General features: G+C 46.8%; 1 long non-coding RNA gene across 1 annotated transcript; it reads left to right on the top strand.

Moving 5' to 3' along the window:
* Window positions 1–6,745: 6,745 nt before the first annotated feature.
* Window positions 6,746–17,802, top strand: LOC115459178. Its single transcript, XR_003940211.1, has 2 exons — window positions 6,746–6,845; window positions 17,623–17,802. It is a non-coding gene; the product is annotated as an uncharacterized LOC115459178 (long non-coding RNA).
* Window positions 17,803–18,898: the final 1,096 nt, after the last annotated feature.

Below are 18,898 nucleotides of genomic sequence, written 5' to 3'. Positions count from 1 at the left end.
CAGGTTGGATGGGTGGGCACTAGACAGTGGTGTGCTGGTAAATGTTTAACAACAGGTTCTCTCCCTGGTCCACCTCTGCACCCCTCCCCCCGTCCACCTCACCTCAAAATTGCAGAGCTGGCTATAGCCGGGGAGAGAGCCTGGGGGGGGGGGGGGAGGCAATGCATTACTCTCTCCAGGAAAAAAAATTTAAATGATCCCAGGTTCCAATCTAATTCATGTTTAATGTGGGATAAAATGCCATAAATAAGTAAATAAATATAAACTTTTAATGTTGAGCACCTGATTCTCAAAGTGGACATATTCCAAACACTATAATGAAAATAAAATGATCTTTTCTACCTTTGTTGTCTGGTGACTTTGTTTTTCTGATCGTGCTGGCCCAGTATCTGATTCTGCTGCTATCTGTCCTCTTAACTCCGTTTCCAGGGCTTCCTTTCCATTTATTTGTTTACTTTCCGACTTTCTTCTTCATTTCTTGTCCTACATCCGTAAGTAAAAGCTGGGTCCTCCGCAGACTTGATTGTCCAGTGGATCCAGCTTCTGCCTATTTTCTTCATCCATGTGTAGTTTTTCTCCTCTCTTCCTTTTCCCTCATCTCCTTCCTCACTCTTCCATTCCCTCCATCCATGTCCAGCATTTCGTCTCTCACCCTTCCCTCTCCTCCATCCATGTCCAGCAACCCTCCTCTCCCCTGCCCTTCCCTCCATCCATCCATGTCCAGCAACCCTCCTCTCCCCTTCCCTCCCCTCCATCCACCCATGTCCAGCAACCTTCCTATCTCCTCTTTCCTCCTCTCCATCCACCCATGTCCAGCAACTCTCATCTCCCCTCCATCCATCCCTAGCAATTCTCTTTTCTCCCCTGCCCCCCTCTATCCATCCATACCCAGCAATTCTCTTCTCTCCCCTGTCCCCTCCATCTATCCATACCCAGCAATTCTCTTCTCTGCCCTGCCCCTATCCATCCAAGGGAAGAAGTGTAGATAGAAAAGAGGAGGGGACCAAGAACAGAACCCTGAGGTATGCCGACAGGCAGCGGGATAGAAGTAGAAGAGGATCCACCAGAGTGAACACTGAAGGTGCGGAGGGAGAGGTAGGAAGAGAACCAGGAAAGGACAGAGCCCTGGAATCCAAATGAGGACAGGGTATCGAGGAGTATGCTGTGATCGACAGTGTCAAAAGCAGCGGAAAGATCAAGAAGAATGAGGATGGAATAGAGACCTCTGGATTTAGCCAGTAATAGGTCATTGGAGACTTTAGTAAGCGCAGTTTCGGTTGAGTGGAGAAGGCGAAAACCAGATTGTAGTAGGTCAAGAATAGCATGTGGGAGAGAAAATCAAGGCAGCGGTGGTGAACAGCACGCTCAAGTAATTTGGAGAGAAAAGGGAGGAGGGAGATGGGTCGGTAATTAGAGGGACAAGTAGGGTCGAGTGAAGGCTTCTTAAGGAGAGGTGTGACCACAGCATGTTTAAAGGCAGTAGGGACAGTTGCAGTGGAAAGTGAGAGGTTGAGAATGTGACAGATAAAAGGAATAAGAGCAGGTGAGATGGCATTAAGAAGGTGGTGGGTATGGGATCAGAGGAACAGGTGGTACATTTTGAGGAAGAAAGGAGAAGTGTAGTTTCCTCTATAGTACATAAGTACATAAGTAATGCCATACTGGGAAAAGACCAAGGGTCCATCGAGCCCATCATCTTGTCCATGACAGCGGCCAATCCAGGCCAAGGGCACCTGGCAAGCTTCCCAAACGTACAAAGATTCTATACATGTTATTCCTGGGATTTTGGATTTTTCCAAGTCCGTTTAGTAGCGGTTTATGGACTTGTCCTTTAGGAAACCGTCCAACCCCTTTTTAAACTCTGCTAAGCTAACCGCCTTCACCACATTTTCCGGTAATGAATTACAGAGTTTAATTACACGTTGGGTGAAGAAAAATTTTCTCCGATTTGTTTTAAATTTACTATACTGTAGTTTCATCGCATGCCCCCTAGTCCTAGTATTTTTGGAAAGCGTGAACAGACGCTTCACATCCACCTGTTCCACTCCACTCATTATTTTATATACCTCTATCATGTCTCCCCTCAGCCGTCTCTTCTCCAAGCTGAATAGCCCTAGCCTCCTTAGTCTTTCTTCATAGGGAAGTCGTCCCATCCCCGCTATCATTTTAGTCGCCCTTCGCTGCACCTTTTCCAATTCTACTATATCTTTCTTGAGATGCGGCGACCAGAATTGAACACAATACTCAAGGTGCGGTCGCACAATGGAGCGATACAACGGCATTATAACATCCTCACACCTGTTTTCCATACCTTTCCTAATAATACCCAACATTCTATTCGCTTTCCTAGCCGCAGTAGCACACTGAGCAGAAGGTTTCAGTGTGTTATCGACGACGACACCCAGATCCCTTTCTTGGTCCGTAACTCCTAACGTGGAACCTTGCATGCCGTAGCTATAATTCGGGTTCTTTTTTCCCACATGCATCACCTTGCACTTGCTCACATTAAACGTCATCTGCCATTTAGCCGTCCAGTCTCCCAGTCTCGTAAGGTCCTCTTGTAATTTTGCACAATCCTGTAGCGAGTTAACGACTTTGAATAACTTTGTGTCATCAGCAAATTTAATTACCTCGCTAGTTACTCCCATCTCTAAATTGTTTATAAATATATTAAAAAGCTGCGGTCCTAGCACAGACCCCTGAGTAACCCCACTAACTACCCTTCTCCATTGTGAATACTGCCCATTTAACCCCACTCTCTGTTTCCTATCCTTCAACCAGTTTTTAATCCACAATAGGACATTTCCTCCTATCCCATGACCCTCCAATTTCCTCTGTAGCCCCTCATGAGGTACCTTGTCAAACGTCTCTTGAAAATCCAGATACACAACATCAACTGGCTCCCCTTTGTCCACATGCTTGTTCACTCCTTCAAAGAATTGAAGTAAATTGGTCAGGCAAGATTTCCCCACACAAAAGCTGTGCTGACTCGGTCTCAGCAATCCATGTCCTCGGATGTGCTCTGTAATTTTGTCTTTAATAATAGCCTCTACCATTTTCCCTGGCACCAACGTCAGACTCACCGGTCTATAACTTCCCGGATCTCCCCTGGAGCCTTTTTTAAAAATGGGCGTCACATTGGCCACCCTCCAATCTTCCAGTACCACGCTCGACCTCAAGGACAAGTTGCATATGACTAGCAGTAGCTCCGCAAGCTCATTTTTCAGTTCTATCAGTACTCTAGGATGAATACCATCCGGTCCAGGAGATTTGCTACTCTTCAGTTTGCCGAACTGCCCCATTACGTCCTCCAGGTTTACCGTGAAGTCAGTAAGTTTCTCCGACTCGTCCGCTTGAAATACCATTTCCGACACCGGTATCCCACCCAAATCTTCCTCGGTGAAGACCGAAGCAAAGAATTCATTCAGTCTCTCCGCTACGTCTTTGTCTTCCTTGATCGCCCCTTTTACCCCTCGGTCATCCAGCGGCCCAACCGATTCTTTTGCCGGCTTCCTGCTTTTAATATACTGAAAAAAATTTTTACTGTGTTTTTTTGCCTCTAATGCTATCTTTTTTTTCATAATCCCTCTTGGCCTTCTTTATCTGCACCTTGCATTTGCTTTGACACTCCTTATGCTGCTTCTTGTTATTTTCAGACGGTTCCTTCTTCCATTTTCTGAAGGCGTTTCTTTTAGCCCTAATAGCTTCCTTCACCTCACTTTTCAACCAGGCCGGCTGTCTTTTGGAGTTCCGTCTTTCTTTTCTAATTCGCAGAATATGTATGGCCTGGGCCTCCAGGATGGTATTTTTGAACAGCGTCCACGCCTGTTGTACAGTTTTTACTCTCTCAGTTGCCCCCCTAAGTTTTTTTTTTACTGTTCTTCTCATGTTATCATAGTCTCCTTTTTTAAAGTTAAACGCTAATGTATTTGACTTTCTGTGTACAGTTACTTCAAGGTCGATATCAAAACTGATCATATTATGGTCACTGTTATCAAGCGGCCCCAGTACCATAACGTCGCTCACCAGATCATGCGCTCCACTAAGGACCAAGTCTAGAATTTTTCCTTCTCTCATCGGCTCCTGCACCAGTTGCTCCATAAAGCTGTCCTTGATTTCATCAAGGAATTGTATCTCTGTAGTGTGTCCCGATGTTACATTTACCCAGTCTATATTTGGATAATTGAAGTCACCCATTATTATCACATTGCCCATTTTGTTCACGTCTCTGATTTCTTTTATCATTTCTGCGTCTACCTGCTCATCCTGGCGAGGCGGACGGTAGTACACTCCTATCACCGTTTTTTTCCCTTTTATACATGGAATTTCAACCCACAATGATTCAAAGGTGTGATTTGTGTCCTGCTGAATTTGTAATCTATCTGAGTCAAGGCTCTCGTTAATATACAATGCTACCCCTCCACCAGTCCGGTCCACCCTATCCCTATGATACACTTTGTACCCCGGTATGACAGTGTCCCACTGATTATCCTCCTTCCACCAGGTCTTAGTAATGCCTATTATATCCAATTTTTCATATAGTGCAATATATTCCAACTCTCCCATCTTATTTCTTAGACTCCTAGCATTTGCATATAGACATTTCAGAGTATGTTTGTTGTTCTTATTTGCATGATGCTTAGTACCTGACACTATTGATTTGCCATCTTTTGTCTGATCTTTAGTTGTATTTAAGGGCACCTGGTCTACCACGGTCTGTTGTGCAACCTCACTATCCAGAAACCCTATCTTCCCTGTTTGTGAGGTATCTTTGCAAGATACCTTTTCCCGAACCATGCGTAACTTCAGGAAAGGAGGAAAAGGAATGAGGGGAAGGAGAGAGAGGGGAACGAACCAGTGGAGGGAGATTATATGTGTAAACCTAAAAATTTCCATGCCAGTTTTTATACCTGTCCCGAAGAATGCATAAATGCTAGGTTGAAGGAACAGGTGCACAGACCAACAGAAGCCCCCATCTCTGTATCTTCCCAAACTACTACTACTACTATTTAGCATTTCTATAGCGCTACAAGGCATACGCAGCGCTGTATCTGCAGCTCTCCCTCCCCCAATGAAGATTCCCACCTCACAACCTTCTCCTGGGTCTTAATGGGTGTCTCCCTGATGTCTGACTACTGCTAGGGGCCGACCAGTGCTATTTTGAACTGAGTGCCAGAAAGAGCAGGCGTGTGGGGGTATGGAGATTGGGGGGGGGGGGATTATGTTTTCTTTGAGTGCATCTGAGTACATCTGTTTATGACCATGCTCACGCTTCTTGATGAGTTTTTATTTGGACTCCTATTATTATTATTATTTATTTGGACCTCTGTATATTAATAAATTGTTTTCATTTTTTATCCTCTGGAGTTCTCGTTCTTTCAGTTGGACCAGAAGACCATTGGTCCATCCCTATTCTCTTTATATAATCACACTCAATCAAAGAACATGGATCTTATCTTTATTCAACTTTAACCTATAAGCTGTGGCCCAGGATTCTACCTGATCAGCACAGTTATTAATTGTAGCCAATATATCAGTTAAACTTGCTAAAATAGGAACTATGTAAATAAGGTAACACCCAAAGTTGACAAGGATTTCCCTAAGGTGGACATCAATAGGTTAAATAAGATAGGAGAGAGTAAGCCGCATTGAGCCTGCCATGAGTGGGAAAGTGCGGGGTACAAATGTAACAAAAATAAATAAAATAAAATTATCAATTCTATCATTCTACATGGAATGTTGCTACTATTGGAGATTCTACATGGAATGTTGCTATTCCACTAGCAACATTCCATGTAGAAGCCTGTGCAGCCACATTGGTGATCTGCAAGGGCCGACTTCTAGTGGAATAGCAACATTCCATGTAGAATCTCAAATAGTAGCAACAGTGGAGGACTGGCCTAGTGGTTAGGGTGGACTGAGGAACTGAGCTGGATTCCCACTTCAGGCACAGGCAGCTCCTTGTGACTCTGGGCAAGTCACTTAACCCTCAATTGCCCCATGTAAGCCGCATTGAGCCTGCCATGAGTGGGAAAGCGCGGGGTACAAACGTAACAAAAATAAATAAAATTATCAATTCATGATTAAATCAACAATGAATGTGATATTATACACTTGATCACAAGTCTTTCTTTGGACCATAGAACTCCACCCGGCTCTGTCCTTATGTTCCACCTACTGGAGTTGCCTTCAAAGCCTATCTGAATGTTCTTTATCCCATTCTTTGGTTAGCCAGTCAAAGAAGTCAGTTTTTAATGCTTTTCCCAGATGAGAGGTTAAGTTTGTTTGTTTGAACTGATGGGATGGATAACATGGTTATATTACTGGAATCCTATTCAGAAGGAATGGATCCTAAGGAGCTTAGCCAAGATTGGGTGGCAGAGCCAGCTGGTGGTGGGAGGCGAGGATAGTACTGGGCAGACTTATACGGTCTGTGCCAGAGCCAGTGGTGGGAGGCGGGGCTGGTGGTTGGGAGGTGGGGATAGTGCTGGACCGACTTATACGGTCTGTGCCCTGAAGAGGACAGGTACAAATCAAAGTAGGGTATACACAAAAAGTAGCACATATGAGTTTGTCTTGTTGGGCAGACTGGATGGACCATGCAGGTCTTTTTCTGCCGTCATTTACTATGTTACTATGTTACTGAATACTGACCCCCTCCAGGTTTAATATACTCCAGTGGAGCAAGGAAATGCTTCCAGCTCCTGCACCTCAATGTCTCTGTTTCTTACTTTTGCAGAGTTACTGGCGGACATAAGAATCTGTCTCCACCTTATCTGGCCTGCTGCTGTGATGCTGTTGCCTGATCTCTGAGAATATCTTCTGTTCCGGCAAGAGAGACAAATGTGAGTATGGACCTGTGGGTAGAGTCAAAGAAATGATTCGGGGCATCAAGGTCCAATTCTTTTGCCATCTCTGCTCCACCTCTGGGTGATTGATGGCTGTGGGTGGTGTAAGGAGATCACAGTGACCCCCAGTGGCTGGATAAGAGCACATGAGAGCAGTTCAAGAGGGAGCTGCAGCCCGTGCCTCTCAGCCAGAGGATTGTTACCACTGAGGGAGCTTCAGCTCCAGGTAGCACTGTCTGAATGAATGAAACTGCATCTGACAGAGCTGGAAACCCAGAAGAGCAGGAGGAGAAGACATGGGCAAAGTTTGACCGTTTCATTTGGGGGGCAAAGGGTGTGGCTTGGCACATTAGCATATTCATATGTTATTTTAAAAAACAACAGCACACACTCACTGGACTAACATAGACAAACCCTCACAGGATACAAAATAGGGGCTCACAAAAACTAAATAGAGATTCCCTCAAGAAAGTCAGATTCTTCAAGCAGTACAACTACTGGTAAAAGGGAAACAGAAATGTATTTTTCCTGCACGCTACAAAATATAATAAAACGAGTGGAACCAAGGCCATTTCATAAAAAATGAAACAGGCCCTACGAAGGCTCTCATCAAAGCGATTTTTCCTCTCTCCCCTGCCCTCCCCTCCATGTCCTGCGATTCTGCCCTCCCTCCCCATGTCCATCAATTCTCCTCTGCCCTGCCCTCCCCTCCCCTCGAAGTCCCACGATTCTGTCCTCCCCTCCATGTCCAGCGAATGTCCTGTGCCCTGCCCTCCCATCCGTGTCCCATGATTCTCTTCTCTCCTCCCATCCCATCCATGTCCATCGATTCTACTACTACTACTACTACTACTATTTAACATTTCTAAAGCGCTACCAGGGTTGTACAGCGCTGTACAATTATCAAAGAAGGACAGTCCCAGCTCAAAGGAGCTTACAATCTAAAAGACAAAAAGTGCAGTCAATCAAGATTGAGGCAGTCTAGATTTCCTGGATAGAGGTACAATGGTTAGGTGTCGAAAGCGACATTGAAGAGGTGAGCTTTGAGCAAGGATTTGAAGAAGGGTAGGGAGGGGGCTTGGCGTATGGGCTCAGGCAGTTTATTCCACGCATAAGGTGAGGCAAGGCAGAAAGGGCAGAGTCTGGAGTTGGCGGTGGTGGAGAAGGGTACTGAGAGGAGGGATTTGTCATGTGAACGGAGGTTACGGGTAGGAGCGTAAGGGGAGATGAGGGTAGAGAGGTAGTGAGGGGCTGCAGATTGAGTGCATTTGTACGTTAGTAGGAGAAGCTTGAACGGTATGCGATACCTGATCGGAAGCCAGTGAAGTGACTTGAGGAGAGGGGTGATATGAGCATATCGGTCTAGGTGGAAGATAAGATACGCAGCAGAGTTCTGAACGGATTGAAGGGGTGATAGATGGTTAAGTGGGAGGCCAGTGAGGAGTAGGTTGCAGTAGTCAAGGCAAGAGGTAATGAGAGAGTGGATGAGAGTTCGGGTGGTGTGCTCAGAGAGGAAAGAGCAAATTTTGCTGATGTTATAGAGAAAGAAGCAACAGGTCTTGGCTGTCTGCTGGATATGGGCAGAGAAGGAGAGGGAGGAGTCGAAGATGACTCCGAGGTTGCGGGCAGATGAGACGGGGGGGATGAGGGTGTTATCGACTGAAATAGAGAGTGGAGGGAGAGGAGAAGTGGGTTTGGGTGGAAAGACAATGAGCTCGGTCTTGGCCATGTTCAGTTTCAGGTGGGGGTTGGACATCCAGGCAGCAATGTCAGATAAGCAGGCCGATACTTTGGCCTGGGTTTCCGCAGTGATGTCTGGTGTGGAGAGAGAAAGCTGGGTGTCATCAGCATAAAGATGATATTGGAAACCATGAGATGAGATCAGCGAGCCCAGGGAAGAGGTGTAGATTGAAAAAAGAAGGGGTCCAAGGACAGATCCCTGAGGAACTCCAACAGAGAGCGGGATGGGGGTGGAGGAAGATCCATCAGAATGTACTCTGAAGGTACAGTGGGAGAGATAAGAGGAGAACCAGGAGAGGACAGAGCCCTGGAACCCAAATGAGGATAGTATAGCAAGAAGTAAATTATGATTGACAGTGTCAAAAGCGGCGGATAGGTCGAGGAGGATGAGGATGGAGTAGTGACCTTTGGATTTGGCAAGGAACAGGTCATTACAGACTTTAGTGAGTGCCGTTTCTGTCGCGTGTAGAGGGCAAAAACCGGATTGGAGCGGATCAAGGATGGCATGAGAGGAGAGAAAATCAAGGCAGCGGCTGTGAACGGCGCGTTCAAGTATCTTGGAGAGGAAGGGTAGGAGGGAGATAGGGCGGTAGTTGGAAGGGCAGGTAGGGTCTAGTGATGGTTTTTTGAGGAGTGGTGTGACTACAGCATGCGGCGGAGGTGGTCCCTCTTCACAAAAGTGGTGATAGGGAAGAAGCTGGAAACTACAGGCCGGTAAGCCTCACTTCGGTTATTGGAAAAGTAATGGAAGCCATGCTGAAGGAAAGGATAGTGAATTTTCTGGAAGCCAATAAGTTGCAAGATCCGAGACAACATGGTTTTACCAAAGGGAAATCGTGCCAAACGAATCTCATTGAGTTCTTTGATTGGGTGACAGGAGAATTGAATCAGGGACGAGCTATAGACGTAATCTACTTAGATTTCAGCAAAGCTTTTGACACGGTTCCCCACAGGAGGCTCTTAAATAAACTGGAGGGGCTGAAGATAGGACCCGAAGTGGTGAACTGGATTAAGAACTCGTTGACGGACAGATGCCAGAGGGTGGTGGTGAATGGAATTCGCTCGGAGGAAGGAAAGGTGAGTAGTGGAGTGCCTCAGGGATCGGTGCTGGGGCCGATTCTGTTCAATATATTTGTGAGTGACATTGCCGAAGGGTTAGAAGGTAAAGTTTGCCTATTTGCGGATAAATATGAAAGGGCAAAACCACTACGAGAGAAACTACATTGGCTTCCACTCAAGGACCGCGTTACTTTTAAAACTTGCACACTAGTCCATAAAATCATTTACGGTGAAGCCCCAGCTTACATGTCTGATTTAATAGACCTACCACCTAGAAACGCCAAAAGATTATCCCGAACTCACCTCAACCTTCACTACCCAACCTGCAAGGGCTTGAAGTACAAGACGATACACACGTCAACCTTTTCCTACAAGAGCACGAAGTCTTGGAATACATTACCACGCAACCTAAGAATGATTAACGAACAAGCCTCCTTCCGTAAACTACTGAAGACACACCTGTTTGAACAAACCTAAGGAAAGAGCCAAAACACATAGAAACTACTCACTGCTCACAATGCAATACACATCCACATCTGATCCATCATCCCTTTATCCAGTCAATCATACATTCATCCATGGAACTATGTACACTACATGTCTAGGTGCCTAATAATGCCCTTCTTTTCTCATTGTCTCCTTCTAATGTCTCTATGTTGTTGTCCCACTGCTATACTACCAAGGATATTCGAATGTCTCGCACAACTCTGTTCAATTAATCCATAACCTAGTCGTAACAAATGTATTTCTATTATTCAAGTCTTATTGTAAGCCACACTGAGCCCGCAAATAGGTGGGAAAATGTGGGATACAAATGCAATAAATAAATAAATAAATAAATGATACTAAGATCTGTAACAGAGTGGACACCCGGGAGGGAGTGGAAAACATGAAAAAGGATCTGAGGAAGCTAGAAGAATGGTCTAAGGTTTGGCAAATAAAATTCAATGCGAAGAAATGCAAAGTGATGCACTTAGGGAATAGAAATCCAAGGGAGACGTATGTGTTAGGCGGGGAGAGTCTGATAGGTACGGGCGGAGAGAGGGATCTTGGGGTGATAGTATCTGAGGATTTGAAGGCAACAAAACAGTGTGACAAGGCGGTGACCGTAGCTAGAAGGTTGTTAGGCTGTATAGAGAGAGGTGTGACCAGCAGAAGAAAGGGGGTGTTGATGCCCCTGTATAAGTCGTTGTTGAGGCCTCACCTAGTGTACTGTGTTCAGTTTTGGAGGCCGTATCTTGTTAAGGATGTAAAAAGAATTGAAGCGGTGCAAAGAAAAGCTACGAGAATGGTATGGGATTTGTGTTACAAGACGTATGAGGAGAGACTTGCTGAACTAAACATGTATACTCTGGGGGAAAGGAGAAACAGGGGTGATATGATACAGACGTTCAAATATTTGAAAGGTATTCATCCGCAAACGAACCTTTTCCGGAGATGGGAAGGTGGTAGAATGAGAGGACATGAAATGAGATTGAAGGGGGGCAGACTCAAGAAAAATGTCAGGAAGTATTTTTTCACGGAGAGAGTAGTGGATGCTTGGAATGCCCTCCCGCAGGAGGTGGTGGAAATGAAAACGGTAACGGAATTCAAACATGCGTGGGATTAGCATAAAGGAATCCTGTGCCGAAGGAATGGATCCTCAGGAGCTTAGTCAAGATTGGGAAGCGGGGCTGGTGGTTGGGAGGCGGGGATAGTGCTGGACAGACTTGTACGGTCTGTGCCAGAGCCGGTGGTTGGGAGGCAGGGCTGGTGGTTGGGAGGTGAGGATAGTGTTGGGCAGACTTATACGGTCTGTGCCAGAGCCAGTGGTTGGGAGGAGGGGCTGGTGGTTGGGAGGCGGGGATAGTGGTGGGCAGACTTATACGGTCTGTGGCCTGAAGAGCACAGGTACAAATCAAAGTAGGATATACACAAAAAGCAGCAAATATGAGTTATCTTGTTGGGCAGACTGGATGGACCGTGCAGGTCTTTTTCTGCCGTCATCTACTATGTTACTATGTTACTATGCTTGAAGGAGTCAGGGACAGTTGCAGTGGAGAGAGAGAGGTTGAGGATATGACAGATGGGGGGGTGACAGTAGGAGAGATGGTGTTTAGTAAGTTAGTGGGGATGGGATCAGAGGGACAGGTGGTGCATTTCGAGGAGGAAAGAAGGTGGGCGGTTTCCTCCTCAGTGATATCAGGAAAAGAGGAGAAGGAGGCCTGGGTTAGTTGGTTGAGGGAGAGGGTTAAAGGGTGAAGAGGAAGAGGTGCCTTGATAGTGAATTTGAGGTTCATCTTCTGCACCTTGTCGCGGAAGTAGTCAGCCAGTGATTGAGGAGAGAGTGGGGGTGGGGGGTGTGGGAGCGGAGGGCACTTTGAGGAGGGAGTTAAGGGTGGCGAAGAGACGACGAGGGTTGGAGCCAAGAGAATTAGTCAATTGGGTGTAATAGTCCTGTTTGGCAAGGAATAGGGAGGACTGGAAGGAGGATAGCATGAATTTGTAATGAATGAAGTCGCTATGGGTGCGAGATTTCCTCCAGAGGCGTTCAGCAGATCGGGCGCAGGAGCGAAGGTATCAGATGCAAGGGGTCAGCCAGGGCTGGGGATTAGTACGCCTTGTGGGACGGGAGATGGATGGTGCTAGGGTGTCCAGAGCAGAGGAGAGAGTGGCATTGTAAGTAGAGACAGCCTTGTTGACAGACTTGGAGGACATGATGGACGGGAGGAGATTAGAGATACTAGAGGATAAGGTGGGAGGGTCGACAGCCTGGAGATTCCTGAAAGTAGTGGTTAGTGTTGGGCGGGACTGAGGGGGAGGGTGATGAAGTGTGAAGGTGATCAGGCGATGATCTGAGAGAGGAAGAACAGAGGCGCAGAGATTGGAGGGTGTGCAGGTAGAGGAGAGGACGAGGTCAAGACAATGGCCAATTTGGTGAGTAGGGGTGGTGGAGCTCAGCTGGAGATTGAAGAAGGATGTCAGAGTGAGGAACTGAGAAGCGTAAGAGTCGGATGGGTCATCAGCATGTATGTTAAAGTCTCCAAGAATGAGGGACGGAGATGAGGGTTCTAGAAAAATGGAGAGCCAGGCATCGAAGTCAGTAAGGAAGGAAGGAAGGGAGGGACTTATCAGGGGGGCGGTAAATGACTGCAACTCTGAGTGGCAGTGGGTAGACTAGACGGATGGAGTGAACTTCAAAGGATGAGAAGCAGTGAGACTGCGGTAGGAGGAGGGGTTGAAAACTACAGGAGGGCGAAAGTAGAAACCCGACGCCTCCTCCGCGGCCAACTGGGTGGGGAGTGTGGGAGAAAAGATAACCTCCATGGCATAGGGCCGCGACTGAGGCAGAGTCATCAGGGGTGAGCCAGGTTTCAGTTAGGGTGAGCAGTTGAAGGGAACGGGAGATGAAGAGATCATGGGTGAAGGGAAGTTTGTTGCAGACTGAGCGGGCATTCCACAGGGCACATGAGAAGGGGAGGGAAGAGGGGGGGAGGAGGGGAATAGAGATGAGATTGGAGACATCCCGGAATCGTTTGCATGGATAGGACGAGGACAGGTGTTTGCATGGATAGGACGAGAGCTGATGTGGAGGACCAGGACTGGGATTAATGTCCCCAGTGGAGAGCAGGAGAAGGAGTAAGAGAGTACGGAGAAGAGTAGGAGAGGTACGACGACAGCGATGAAGGCGAAGAAGGCGAGTTGTACTCAGATAGAAAGGAGATGGATGAATAGAAGGAAGGAAATGTTGAGGTTGAGAGCTGAGAAAAGGAAGAGGAAAAAAGAGATGGTGAGATGATGAATACAGATGGTGGACAATGTGTTCCTGCAGTGTACAGTGGTTTAAGATGGAGAAACAAATTAGGAAGGGACAGTGCCAAGAAGAAAAAGTGTACTGGAGCCATAAGTAGTAACTGAGAGAAAAGTAGATGTAAGGAGAAAAATGCCTCACCTAGAGCGGAGGCCCTGAGTGGATCGGATTGGACCTGGGAGTCACTCCGAAGAAGGCTGTAAATGATATGTAGATGAGCTGCAAGTCCTCCACAGCACCTGAAAGGCAGCCGGTGGTAGAGCTGGGCACCTCTCAGCTGAGGAAAAGGCTTACCAGGGGTTAGATTCTCCTCTGCCCTGCCCTCCCCTCCCTTCGATATCCCGTGATTCTGTCCTCCCCTCTAGCGCAGTGTTCCGTTGCCTACTTGTCTTCAGTTGCTTTCATTCGAAACATCGACATCAGTAAGCCTCCAGCATTCCCTTCCCTCTCACTGTTCCACCCTCTAACATCATTTCATCTTTATGCAAGAGCGGGACAGTGAGAGGGAAGAGAACGCTGGAGGCTTGCTGATGTCAGGATGTTACGAACCCAGCCAGCCAGAGAACGTTGGAGGTACAAATTATATATATAGATCTACATTTCACAAAGCAAGCTTAGTCCTTAAAAAGCATTAAATAAAAATGTTTTCTTTTCTTCCTTTGTTGTCTGAGTATTTTACTTTTCTAATTAGGCTGGTTCCAGTCTCTTTTCCACTTTCCATGTGTCAGTCGTCTCCTAAATTCTTTTCTAGGTTGGGTTTTCTATTTCTTCTCTCTCCTGTCTTCTTCCTTTCCTTCTCTACATTTTTTTCATTAATGTTTTTTTCACACTTTTCTTTCACCCTTTAGTCCTTAGTCTCTGTTTCACTTCTCATCTACCTCATCCCCTTCTCCCATTCCCATTCCCCTTCCCCAGTACCCCCATCCCTTTTCAATGCCTCTCATCCTCTCTCCAGTCTTCCAGATCATTGATATTAGGTCTCAACCTTTCCTCACGTCAACCCCTTCTCTTGTCCCTCTTCTCTTATCCCTCATTTCACATCCTCACTCATTATCCCAACCCATCAATATACTCCCACATATCTAAGCCTGCCAAGTATTCACTAGCCCCTCAAATTCCCACTCCATCTCTCTGATCCATAATTGCTCTGTTCCTCTTCCTCTCCCCTCCATCCACACCTCCTACCCCCATCCATATTCTGATCTGTTCTCCTCCCCTCTACCCTTACCCCCAGTCCCATCCACCTCCTGCTTCTCCCTCCTACACCCTAGCCTCATCCATTTCTTGCTTCCTCCACCCCACTCAGTATGGGTCAGTGTTCCCCTCCCCCTCTTCTCCTCTCTCTCCCAGTACAATCCAGTGTCACTCTCCCATCCTCTCCTCTCTCCTATCCCTCCTCTGGCCGACAGTCTTCAAGGTGTCCAGACCATTGTTGTCAGGGTTGCGGTCTTCCTGCAACACTGGGTGGGTTTTCTGCGAGCAGCTGTGGAAAATTTTCGGCGGCTGCGGGGTGCGGGTTTGGGCTTTTTTTCCTGTGGCCGCTGTGTGCTTTTTTCCGGGGCTTCTATTGGTCCAATTTGGTCCAATAGAAGCTTTCCCGGGGCTTCTATTGGTCCGATGTGGTCCAATAGAAGCTTTTCAGGGGCGTGGTTGATGTCAGGGGCGGGGTTAATGATGTCGGGGGTGACGTCAGGGGGCGGGGTTAATGACGTGGGAGGCGGGGTCTGTGACATTGGAGGCGGGGTTGGTGACGTGGGAGGCGGGGTTTGACTTTGGGCGTTTTTTGGGCGGGTTTAGGGCTGATTTGGGGCTGGGAAAATTTTTCCCATCTGGCAACCCTGATCCAGACAGTTTCAGGGCCACCGGCAGCGTTAGAGATGCAAGCATTCTACCTTCAGCCTGCCTAGAAGCTTTATTTCTTCAGCAACTTCCTGTTCCTGTGTAGGTGGGATGCTGCAGAGAGAAGGTTTCCGGGGCAGCTGGAAGGCAGCATGCTTACATCACTAATGCTATCGACGGCCCTGAACCGGTCCGGACAGCTTGAAGACTGCAGACCGGAGGAGGGGTAGAGGAAAGAAGGTGAGGAGATGACGGGAGAGGGAAGTGCTATTACCGGAACCTGCAAGGAAGGGGGTGGAAGGAGAGAGGGGGATTGTGCACTATGTCCATGGGAGAAGGACACCAGATCAAAATAAAAGAATGTGAATTAGTATAAATCTACTACTACTACTTATCATTTCTATAGCGCTACAAGACATATGCAGCGCTGTACACCATACACAAAAGACAGTCCCTGCTCAAAGAGCTTACAATCTAGATAAGACAGGTAAACAGACAGAACAATTATGGGTAAGAGAATACAGACAGAACAATTAAGGGAAGGGAATAAAGAGGTGAGGATAAAGGACAGGGCAAGTGAGTTAGAAGTCAAAAGCAGTGGTAAAGAGGTGGGTTTTGAGTTTGGACTTGAAAACGACTAAAGACGGGGCTAGACGTACAGGCTCGGGAAGTCTATTCCAGGCGTGAGGTGCAGCGAGATAAAAGGAACGGAGTCTTGAATTAGCAGTAGAGGAGAAAGGGACAGATAGGAGAGATTTATCTACAGAACGGAGTACTCGAGGGGGGACATAGGGAGAGACAAGAATGGAGAGGTACTGGGGAGCGGCAGTGAATGCACTTATAGGTTAATAGGAGAAGTTTGAATTGAATATGGAAACGGATAGGGAGCCAGTGAAGTGACTTAAGGAGAGGGGTAATGTGGGCATAGCAACTTTGGCGGAAGATGAGTCGCGCAGCAGAGGTTTGGATTGATTGAAGAGGAGAGAGATGGCTAAGAGGGAGGCCGGTGAAAAGTAGGTTACAATAATCAAGACGAGAGGTGATAAGAGTGTGGATAAGGGTTCTGGTAGAGTGTTCAGAGATGAAGGGACGGATTTTGCTAATGTTGTAGGGAAAGAAACGACAGGTTTTGGCAATCTGCTGAATGTGATCAGAGAAGAGGAGTCAAAGATGACCCCAAGGTTACGAGCAGATGAGACAGGGAGAATGAGAGTGCCATCCACCGAAATAGAGAAAGGGGGGAGAGGGGAGGTAGGTTTAGGGGGAAAGATGAGAAGCTCGGTTTTGGCCATGTTGAGCTTCAGATGACGTCAAGACATCCATGCAGCAATGTCAGACATGCAGGCTGAAACTTTGGTCTGGATGCCAGTTGAGACATCGGGGGTAGAGAGGTAGATCTGGGAGTCGTCAGCATACAGATGGTACTGAAAGCCATGGGATGAAATCAGAGAGCCAAGGGAAGAAGTGTAAATGGAAAACAGGAGAGGACCCAGAACAGAGCCTTGAGGTACACCGATTGGTAGTGGGATAAAAGCGGAAGAGGATCCACCAGAATGTACACTAAAGGTGCGAAGCGAGAGGTAGGAGGAAAACCAGGAAAGAACAGAGCCCTGGAATCCAAATGAAGACAGCATATCAAGGAGTAGGCCATGATCAACAGTGTCAAAAGCAGCAGATAGGTCGCGAAGAATGAGGCTAGAATAGAGACCTTTGGATTTGGCCAGAAACAGGTCGTTGGAAACTTTAGTAAGTGCAGTTTCAGTTGAATGAAGAGGGCGAAAGCCAGATTGGAGTGGGTCACGAACAGCTTGAGATGAGAGAAAGTCAAGGCAGCGGCAGTGAACGGCGCGTTCAAGTAATTTGGAAAGGAAGGGGAGGAGGGAGATGGGTCGATAGTTGGAAGGACAGGTAGGGTCAAGATCTGTTTCCAGATACCCAACTAAATAGTATAAATATAGAAATCTCAAAGTCCTACTTAGATTCCTCACTTCAATTAATGTAATACATTCAAGAGTGCATAAATCTCTCATTGTCACATGTCTAGGAGCAGTGTACCTAGTAGGGATTGGGACTCCTCTGAGAGCTCTTGGCTGTGATATTATCCATCAGGGATTGGAACTACTCTACATGCTCCGTTCTGTGCCTGTAGCCAAGTCTGTGTTAATAAAACTCCTATTTTGAGCTCTGTGACTTTATTTAGCTGAGGATATGACAGGAACTCCTTCCGCTGCTCTGAGTTCCAGGATCGAGGTAGAGGGTTAGTGCTCTGGTATGATATTGGGGGGGGGGGGGAAGAATTACTCCCCCAGGAACTGCTCATGGTGTTCCACCTCTCTTCTCTTCTAGTGAACCGGACCTGTACTTGATTTTGGACCAGCCTCACTGCTGACATTCAGAAGAATCTTTCTCCAGCACTGAGGACACCACCCCTGTACCCTCTACTTCTACACCCTCCAGGGACTCACAGTGTGATTACTGGAACTCTGGTTACTTTCTAATGGATTAAATAAAACCTTTGCAGCATCATTCAGTGATTGGCTTTTGGTTCTTTAAACACAATCAGGTTCATATTTGTAGCATTTGCCACAGGTTGATGGGGCTGAGGAATACCCAGAGGATAAGGATCCCCTTATGTCAGTCGTACAGGGTTAATTGTTAATCATGTAACCCGGATCTCACCTCTAGCTCAGTTTTCACCTCACTCTTCTTCTAGCATTGCCTCTTCAGTTCGAGCTTGGGAGTGGGTTAACAGTCCGGAATAGAGATCCCGGGATTGGGAAATAAAGTGGAGCTTCTCTGTAAGGTCTTACTAGTCCCGGGTGCAAATGTCCTCACTCCCGCTTCAAAGAATTCACAGTCCACTCCAATAGTGTCTTTTGATGCAACTGAACTTTACTGAACTTTCTGAAAATGGGAGGAAACCAATTTTATAGCTCCAACACACCCTTGAGTTTGGCTTCCTTCCCACCCAGGGACATCCCACAATCTCACCCCAGTGACCTCCAGGGAAAGCTGTCACTCACTCCAAATAATGGGGAATTACAATCATAATTAGGCACAGTAAATTCAAAAAGCAAAGAGGGACTACACATTGACCACTGCTAATGAAAATTAAAACTAAACGCCACATTCCTTCTAAGAGTAAAGCACCAAATAATCACACAATATACCATAAAAGCTATATTAGACTACTATCCTTAGTACCTTAGCAAGTTTGAAATTATTGTAAAACTCAAAAATACTAAGATGGAGACAGCAAGTCCAGCAGCGAGAGGGGTTCTATCCAGTCTGTTGCATTGGGTGTCACATGTATGATTATCTCCCAGTTGGTGAGAGGTTATATGTGTGTGCCCAATGCAAAGAGCTCCTAGCTCTTAGAGAACAGGTCTGTTCTCTTGAGGCTAGATTGGAGGAGCTGAGGGAGAAAGAGCGGTACATAGGGGAGACCTACAGGGACATTGTAGAGAAGTCTCACCTCCAGTCTGGTAGCCTCAGAGCTGCCTTGGAGAAGAGAGGTCTACTAGAATGAGAACAGCACCCTGGTGAAGTAGGAAGTACTCCTGTAACCAGGACTTGCCACCAGGGGATGTACTATCTTCCACCGAGGGTACGTTTCCAAGAA

This window comes from Microcaecilia unicolor, unplaced genomic scaffold (genome assembly GCF_901765095.1).
Source record: "Microcaecilia unicolor unplaced genomic scaffold, aMicUni1.1, whole genome shotgun sequence".
Lineage (NCBI taxonomy): Eukaryota > Metazoa > Chordata > Amphibia > Gymnophiona > Siphonopidae > Microcaecilia > Microcaecilia unicolor.
Note: the sequence above shows the minus strand (reverse complement) of the source record. Positions and strands in the feature narration are given on the sequence as shown.